Consider the following 9,827-nt stretch of genomic DNA (forward strand, 5'->3'; position numbering starts at 1 on the left):
AATTCTGTATTTATTGTTTTTTTTAAGTTAATTGAATTTATTTCTTTTAGACAGCAGGTGTTTTTAGTCACCAATTTTATACACATCAGTGTATACTTGTCAATCCCTATCTCCCAATTCATCACAGCACCACCCCAAACCCTCCATCGCTTTCCCCCCTCGGTGTCCACATGTTTGTTCTCTATGTCTGTGTCTCAATTGCTGCCCTGCAAACCGCTTCATCTGTACCATTTTTCTAGGTTCCACATATATGCATTAATAGAGAAGATTTGTTCTTCCCTTTCTGGCTTACTTCACTCTATGACAGCCTCTAAATCCATCCGCATCTCAACAAATGACCCGATGGCGTTCTTTTTATGGCTGAATAGTATTCCATTGCATATATGTATCACATCTTCTTTATCCATTCGTCTGTCAATGGGCATTTAGGTTTCTCCCATGACCTGGATATTGTAAATAGTGCTGCAATGAACATTGGGTGCATGTGTCCTTTGAATGATGGTCTTCTCTGGTTATATGCCCAGTAGTGGGATTGCTGTGTCATATGGCATTTCTCTTTTTAGTTGTTTAAAGAAACTCCGTACTCTTCATCTTAGCAGCAGTATTAATTTACAGTCCCACCAACAGTGCAAGAGGGTTCCCTATTGGGCACACCCTCTGCAACATTTATTGTTTGTAGATTTTTGGATGGTGGCCCTTCTGAATAGGGTGAGCTGATACCTCTTTGTAATTTTGATTTGCATTTTTCTAATGACTAGTGATGTTGAGCATTCTTTCATGCGTTTGTTGGCTCTCTGTATATCTTCTTTGGAGTAATGTCTCCTTAGTCTTCCGCCAATTTTTGTGTTGGTTCTTTGTTTTTTATTGATATTGAGCTGCCTGAATGTAAACTTTTGAAATTAATCATGTTTCACTTTGCTTCAACTGGAAAGGTCTTCTCAGATTATATCTAAGTTTTCCATTTTTATTTTCCTTTCCATTTCTCTAGGAGGTGGGTCAAAAAGTTCTTGCTGTGATTTATGTCATAGAGTGTTCTCCCTATGTTTTCCTTTAAGAGTTTTAGAGTGTCTGCCCATAGATTTCAGGCTTTAATCCATTTTGAGTTTATTTTTCTGTATGGTGTCAAGGAGTGTTCTAATTTCATCCTTTTCCATGGAGCTGTCCACTTTTCCCAGCACCACTTACTTAAGAGGCTGTCTTTTCTCCATTGAGTATTCTTGTCTCCTTTAAAAAAGATAGGTAATCCTATGTGTGTGGGCTTATCTCTGCCTTTTTATCCTGTTCCATTGATCAACATTTCGGTTTTTTTCACAGTACGATACTGTCTTGACTACTGTAGCTTTGTGATACAGTCTGACATCAGGAAAAGTGATTCCTCCAGCTCCGTTTTGCTTTCTGAGGATGACTTTTGGCTGTTCAGGGTATTTTGTGTTTTCATACAAATTGTGAAAGTTTTTGTTCTAGTTTGGTGAAAAATGCCGTTGGTTGTATGACAAAGATTGCGTTGAATCTGTGGATTCCTTTAGGTAGTATAGTCATTTTCACCATTTTCATTCTCCCAAGCCAAGTATATGGTATGTCTCTCCATCTGTTTGTATCGTCTTTATTTTTTTTTTTTTTTATCAGTGTCTTATAGTTATCTGCGCACAGGTCCTTTGTCTCCTTAGGTACGTTTATTCCTAGGTACTTTATTCATTTTGTTGCAGTGGTAAATCTCAATGTTTCCTTAAATTCTCTTTTAGATTTCTCTTCGGTAGTGCATAGGAAAGCAAGAGATTTCTGTGCATTAATTTTTATCCTGCTACTTTACGGGATTCATTGATTAGCACTAGTCGTTTTATGGTAGCATCTTTAGGATTCTCGATGTGTAGCATCATGTCATCTGCAAAACAGTGACAGTTTTATTTCTTCTTTTCTGATTTCAATTCATTTATTTCTTTTTCTTCTCTGACCACTGTGGGTAAAACTTCCAAAACTCTGTGGAATAATAGCGATGAGACTGGGCAACCTTGTCTTGTTCATGACCTTAGGGGAAATATTTTCAGTTTCTCATGAGAAACCAAGATGGTGGCTGTGGGTTTGTCATATATGGCCTTTATTATGTGGAGGTTTGTTCCGTCTATGCCTACTTTCTGGAAAGTTTGCAGCATAAATGAGTGTTGACTATTTTGTTTAATATAAATTTATGTGTATATTGATGTATTTATTTATTTATGGCCGTGTTCGGTCTTCGTGTCTGTTTGCAGGCTTTCTTTGTTGCTGCGAGCCGGGGCACTCTTCGTTGCAGTGCACGGGCTCTAGGTTCGTGGGATTCATTTCTTGTGGCACGCAGCCTCAGTAGTTGTGTCTCACAGGCTCTAGAGGGCAGGCTCAGTAGTTGTGGTGCATGGGCTGAGCTGCTCCATGGCATGTGGGATCGTCCCAGACCACGGTTCGAACCCATACCCCTCGCATCGTCAGGCAGACTCTCAAACACTGCGCCACCTGGGAAGCCCTGGGTGTGGACTTTTGTGGAAAGCTTTTTCTGCATCTATTGAGATGATCACATGGTTGGTATCCCTCCATTTATTTATTTATTTTTCGATAGGTGGGCATTATCTACGTTGAAACATAATTGTTGCAAAATGTAATTCTGTATTTATTGTTTTTTTTAAGTTAATTGAATTTATTTCTTTTAGACAGCAGGTGTTTTTAGTCACCAATTTTATACACATCAGTGTATACTTGTCAATCCCTATCTCCCAATTCATCACAGCACCACCCCAAACCCTCCATCGCTTTCCCCCCTCGGTGTCCACATGTTTGTTCTCTATGTCTGTGTCTCAATTGCTGCCCTGCAAACCGGTTCATCTGTACCATTTTTCTAGGTTCCACATATATGCATTAATAGAGAAGATTTGTTCTTCCCTTTCTGGCTTACTTCACTCTATGACAGCCTCTAAATCCATCCGCATCTCAACAAATGACCCGATGGCGTTCTTTTTATGGCTGAATAGTATTCCATTGCATATATGTATCACATCTTCTTTATCCATTCGTCTGTCAATGGGCATTTAGGTTTCTCCCATGACCTGGATATTGTAAATAGTGCTGCAATGAACATTGGGTGCATGTGTCCTTTGAATGATGGTCTTCTCTGGTTATATGCCCAGTAGTGGGATTGCTGTGTCATATGGCATTTCTCTTTTTAGTTGTTTAAAGAAACTCCGTACTCTTCATCTTAGCAGCAGTATTAATTTACAGTCCCACCAACAGTGCAAGAGGGTTCCCTATTGGGCACACCCTCTGCAACATTTATTGTTTGTAGATTTTTGGATGGTGGCCCTTCTGAATAGGGTGAGCTGATACCTCTTTGTAATTTTGATTTGCATTTTTCTAATGACTAGTGATGTTGAGCATTCTTTCATGCGTTTGTTGGCTCTCTGTATATCTTCTTTGGAGTAATGTCTCCTTAGTCTTCCGCCAATTTTTGTGTTGGTTCTTTGTTTTTTATTGATATTGAGCTGCCTGAATGTAAACTTTTGAAATTAATCATGTTTCACTTTGCTTCAATTGGAAAGGTCTTCTCAGATTATATCTAAGTTTTCCATTTTTATTTTCCTTTCCATTTCTCTAGGAGGTGGGTCAAAAAGTTCTTGCTGTGATTTATGTCATAGAGTGTTCTCCCTATGTTTTCCTTTAAGAGTTTTAGAGTGTCTGCCCATAGATTTCAGGCTTTAATCCATTTTGAGTTTATTTTTCTGTATGGTGTCAAGGAGTGTTCTAATTTCATTCTTTTCCATGGAGCTGTCCACTTTTCCCAGCACCACTTACTTAAGAGGCTGTCTTTTCTCCATTGAGTATTCTTGTCTCCTTTAAAAAAGATAGGTAATCCTATGTGTGTGGGCTTATCTCTGCCTTTTTATCCTGTTCCATTGATCAACATTTCGGTTTTTTTCACAGTACGATACTGTCTTGACTACTGTAGCTTTGTGATACAGTCTGACATCAGGAAAAGTGATTCCTCCAGCTCCGTTTTGCTTTCTGAGGATGACTTTTGGCTGTTCAGGGTATTTTGTGTTTTCATACAAATTGTGAAAGTTTTTGTTCTAGTTTGGTGAAAAATGCCGTTGGTTGTATGACAAAGATTGCGTTGAATCTGTGGATTCCTTTAGGTAGTATAGTCATTTTCACCATTTTCATTCTCCCAAGCCAAGTATATGGTATGTCTCTCCATCTGTTTGTATCGTCTTTATTTTTTTTTTTTTTATCAGTGTCTTATAGTTATCTGCGCACAGGTCCTTTGTCTCCTTAGGTACGTTTATTCCTAGGTACTTTATTCATTTTGTTGCAGTGGTAAATCTCAATGTTTCCTTAAATTCTCTTTTAGATTTCTCTTCGGTAGTGCATAGGAAAGCAAGAGATTTCTGTGCATTAATTTTTATCCTGCTACTTTACGGGATTCATTGATTAGCTCTAGTCGTTTTATGGTAGCATCTTTAGGATTCTCGATGTGTAGCATCATGTCATCTGCAAAACAGTGACAGTTTTATTTCTTCTTTTCTGATTTCGATTCATTTATTTCTTTTTCTTCTCTGACCACTGTGGGTAAAACTTCCAAAACTCTGTGGAATAATAGCGATGAGACTGGGCAACCTTGTCTTGCTCATGACCTTAGGGGAAATATTTTCAGTTTCTCATGATAAACCAAGATGGTGGCTGTGGGTTTGTCATATATGGCCTTTATTATGTGGAGGTTTGTTCCGTCTATGCCTACTTTCTGGAAAGTTTGCAGCATAAATGAGTGTTGACTATTTTGTTTAATATAAATTTATGTGTATATTGATGTATTTATTTATTTATGGCCGTGTTCGGTCTTCGTGTATGTTTGCAGGCTTTCTTTGTTGCTGCGAGCGGGGGCGCTCTTCGTTGCAGTGCACGGGCTCTAGGTGCGTGGGATTCATTTCTTGTGGCACGCAGCCTCAGTAGTTGTGTCTCGCAGGCTCTAGAGCGCAGGCTCAGTAGTTGTGGTGCATGGGCTTAGCTGCTCCATGGCATGTGGGATCGTCCCAGACCACGGTTAGAACCCATACCCCTCGCATCGTCAGGCAGACTCTCAAACACTGCGCCACCTGGGAAGCCCTGGGTGTGGACTGTTGTGGAAAGCTTTTTCTGCATCTATTGAGATGATCACATGGTTGGTTTCCCTCCATTTATTTATTTATTTTTCGATAGGTGGGCATTATCTACGTTGAAACATCATTGTTGCAAAATGTAATTCTGTATTTATTGTTTTTCTTAAGTTAATTTAATTTATTTCTTTTAGACAGCAGGTGTTTTTAGTCACCAATTTTATACACATCAGTGTATACTTGTCAATCCCTATCTCCCAATTCATCACAGCACCACCCCAAACCCTCCATCGCTTTCCCCCCTCGGTGTCCACATGTTTGTTCTCTATGTCTGTGTCTCAATTGCTGCCCTGCAAACCGCTTCATCTGTACCATTTTTCTAGGTTCCACATATATGCATTAATAGAGAAGATTTGTTCTTCCCTTTCTGGCTTACTTCACTCTATGACAGCCTCTAAATCCATCCGCATCTCAACAAATGACCCGATGGCGTTCTTTTTATGGCTGAATAGTATTCCATTGCATATATGTATCACATCTTCTTTATCCATTCGTCTGTCAATGGGCATTTAGGTTGCTTCCATGACCTGGATATTGTAAATAGTGCTGCAATGAACATTGGGTGCATGTGTCCTTTGAATGATGGTCTTCTCTGGTTATATGCCCAGTAGTGGGATTGCTGTGTCATATGGCATTTCTCTTTTTAGTTGTTTAAAGAAACTCCGTAATCTTCATCTTAGCAGCAGTATTAATTTACAGTCCCACCAACAGTGCAAGAGGGTTCCCTATTGGGCACACCCTCTGCAACATTTATTGTTTGTAGATTTTTGGATGGTGGCCCTTCTGAATGGGGTGAGCTGATACCTCTTTGTAATTTTGATTTGCATTTTTCTAATGACTAGTGATGTTGAGCATTCTTTCATGCGTTTGTTGGCTCTCTGTATATCTTCTTTGGAGTAATGTCTACTTAGTCTTCCGCCAATTTTGGTGTTGGTTCTTTGTTTTTTATTGATATTGAGCTGCCTGAATGTAAACTTTTGAAATTAATCATGTTTCACTTTGCTTCAACTGGAAAGGTCTTCTCAGATTATGTCTAAGTTTTCCATTTTTATTTTCCTTTCCATTTCTCTAGGAGGTGGGTCAAAAAGTTCTTGCTGTGATTTATGTCATAGAGTGTTCTCCCTATGTTTTCCTTTAAGAGTTTTAGAGTGTCTGCCCATAGACTTCAGGCTTTAATCCATTTTGAGTTTATTTTTCTGTATGGTGTCAAGGAGTGTTCTAATTTCATCCTTTTCCATGGAGCTCTCCACTTTTCCCAGCACCACTTACTTAAGAGGCTGTCTTTTCTCCATTGAGTATTCTTGTCTCCTTTAAAAAAGATAGGTAATCCTATGTGTGTGGGCTTATCTCTGCCTTTTTATCCTGTTCCATTGATCAACATTTCGGTTTTTTTCACAGTACGATACTGTCTTGACTACTGTAGCTTTGTGATACAGTCTGACATCAGGAAAAGTGATTCCTCCAGCTCCGTTTTGCTTTCTGAGGATTACTTTTGGCTGTTCAGGGTATTTTGTGTTTTCATACAAATTGTGAAAGTTTTTGTTCTAGTTTGGTGAAAAATGCCATTGGTTGTATGACAAAGATTGCGTTGAATCTGTGGATTCCTTTAGGTAGTATAGTCATTTTCACCATTTTCATTCTCCCAAGCCAAGTATATGGTATGTCTCTCCATCTGTTTGTATCGTCTTTATTTTTTTTTTTTTTATCAGTGTCTTATAGTTATCTGCGCACAGGTCCTTTGTCTCCTTAGGTACGTTTATTCCTAGGTACTTTATTCATTTTGTTGCCGTGGTAAATCTCAATGTTTCCTTAAATTCTCTTTTAGATTTTTCTTCGGTAGTGCATAGGACAGTAAGAGATTTCTGTGCATTAATTGTTACCCTGCTACTTTACGGGATTCATTGATTAGCTCTAGTCGTTTTATGGTAGCATCTTTAGGTTTCTCGATGTGTAGCATCATGTCATCTGCAAAACAGTGACAGTTTTATTTCTTCTTTTCTGATTTCGATTCATTTGTTTCTTTTTCTTCTCTGACCACTGTGGGTAAAACTTCCAAAACTCTGTGGAATAATAGCGATGAGACTGGGCAACCTTGTCTTGTTCATGACCTTAGGGGAAATATTTTCAGTTTCTCATGATAAACCAAGATGGTGGCTGTGGGTTTGTCATATATGGCCTTTATTATGTGGAGGTTTGTTCTGTCTATGCCTACTTTCTGGAAAGTTTGCAGCATAAATGAGTGTTGACTATTTTGTTTAATATAAATTTATGTGTATATTGATGTATTTATTTATTTATGGCCGTGTTCGGTCTTCGCGTCTGTTTGCAGGCTTTCTTTGTTGCTGCGAGCGGGGGCACTCTTCGTTGCAGTGCACGGGCTCTAGGTGCGTGGGATTCATTTCTTGTGGCACGCAGCCTCAGTAGTTGTGTCTCGCAGGCTCTAGAGCGCAGGCTCAGTAGTTGTGGTGCATGGGCTTAGCTGCTCCATGGCATGTGGGATCGTCCCAGACCACGGTTCGAACCCATACCCCTCGCATCGTCAGGCAGACTCTCAAACACTGCGCCACCTGGGAAGCCCTGGGTGTGGACTTTTGTGGAAAGCTTTTTCTGCATCTATTGAGATGATCACATGGTTGGTATCCCTCCATTTATTTATTTAGTTTTCGATAGGTGGGCATTATCTACGTTGAAACATAATTGTTGCCAAATGTAATTCTGTATTGATTGTTTTTTTAACTTAATTGAATTTATTTCTTTTAGACAGCAGGTGTTTTTAGTCACCAGTTTTTTACACATCAGTGTATACTTGTCAATCCCTATCTCCCAATTCATCACAGCACCACCCCAAACCCTCTATCGCTTTCCCCCCTCGGTGTCCACATGTTTGTTCTCTATGTCTGTGTCTCAATTGCTGCCCTGCAAACCGGTTCATCTGTACCATTTTTCTAGGTTCCACATATATGCATTAATAGAGAATATTTGTTCTTCCCTTTCTGGCTTACTTCACTCTATGACAGCCTCTAAATCCATCCGCATCTCAACAAATGACCCGATGGCGTTCTTTTTATGGCTGAATAGTATTCCATTGCATATATGTATCACATCTTCTTTATCCATTCGTCTGACAATGGGCATTTAGGTTGCTTCCATGACCTGGATATTGTAAATAGTGCTGCAATGAACATTGGGTGCATGTGTCCTTTGAATGATGGTCTTCTCTGGTTATATGCCCAGTAGTGGGATTGCTGTGTCATATGGCATTTCTCTTTTTAGTTGTTTAAAGAAACTCCGTACTCTTCATCTTAGCAGCAGTATTAATTTACAGTCCCACCAACAGTGCAAGAGGGTTCCCTATTGGGCACACCCTCTGCAACATTTATTGTTTGTAGATTTTTGGATGGTGGCCCTTCTGAATGGGGTGAGCTGATACCTCTTTGTAATTTTGATTTGCATTTTTCTAATGACTAGTGATGTTGAGCATTCTTTCATGCGTTTGTTGGCTCTCTGTATATCTTCTTTGGAGTAATGTCTACTTAGTCTTCCGCCAATTTTGGTGTTGGTTCTTTGTTTTTTATTGATATTGAACTGCCTGAATGTAAACTTTTGAAATTAATCATGTTTCACTTTGCTTCAACTGGAAAGGTCTTCTCAGATTATGTCTAAGTTTTCCATTTTTATTTTCCTTTCCATTTCTCTAGGAGGTGGGTCAAAAAGTTCTTGCTGTGATTTATGTCATAGACTGTTCTCCCTATGTTTTCCTTTAAGAGTTTTAGAGTGTCTGCCCATAGACTTCAGGCTTTAATCCATTTTGAGTTTATTTTTCTGTATGGTGTCAAGGAGTGTTCTAATTTCATTCTTTTCCATGGAGCTGTCCACTTTTCCCAGCACCACTTACTTAAGAGGCTGTCTTTTCTCCATTGAGTATTCTTGTCTCTTTTAAAAAAGATAGGTAATCCTATGTGTGTGGGCTTATCTCTGCCTTTGTATCCTGTTCCATTGATCAACATTTCGGTTTTTTTCACAGTACGATACTGTCTTGACTACTGTAGCTTTGTGATACAGTCTGACATCAGGAAAAGTGATTCCTCCATCTCCGTTTTGCTTTCTGAGGATTACTTTTGGCTGTTCAGGGTATTTTGTGTTTTCATACAAATTGTGAAAGTTTTTGTTCTAGTTTGGTGAAAAATGCCGTTGGTTGTATGACAAAGATTGCGTTGAATCTGTGGATTCCTTTAGGTAGTATAGTCATTTTCACCATTTTCATTCTCCCAAGCCAAGTATATGGTATGTCTCTCCATCTGTTTGTATCGTCTTTATTTATTTTTTTTTTATCAGTGTGTTATAGTTATCTGCGCACAGGTCCTTTGTCTCCTTAGGTACGTTTATTCCTAGGTACTTTATTCATTTTGTTGCCGTGGTAAATCTCAATGTTTCCTTAAATTCTCTTTTAGATTTTTCTTCGGTAGTGCCTAGGAAAGCAAGAGATTTCTGTGCATTAATTTTTATCCTGCTACTTTACGGGATTCATTGATTAGCTCTAGTCGTTTTATGGTAGCATCTTTAGGATTCTCGATGTGTAGCATCATGTCATCTGCAAAACAGTGACAGTTTTATTTCTTCTTTTCTGATTTCAATTCATTTGTTTCTTTTTCTTCT

This window comes from Eubalaena glacialis, unplaced genomic scaffold, assembly GCF_028564815.1.
Source record: "Eubalaena glacialis isolate mEubGla1 unplaced genomic scaffold, mEubGla1.1.hap2.+ XY H_2, whole genome shotgun sequence".
NCBI classification, from domain to species: domain Eukaryota; kingdom Metazoa; phylum Chordata; class Mammalia; order Artiodactyla; family Balaenidae; genus Eubalaena; species Eubalaena glacialis.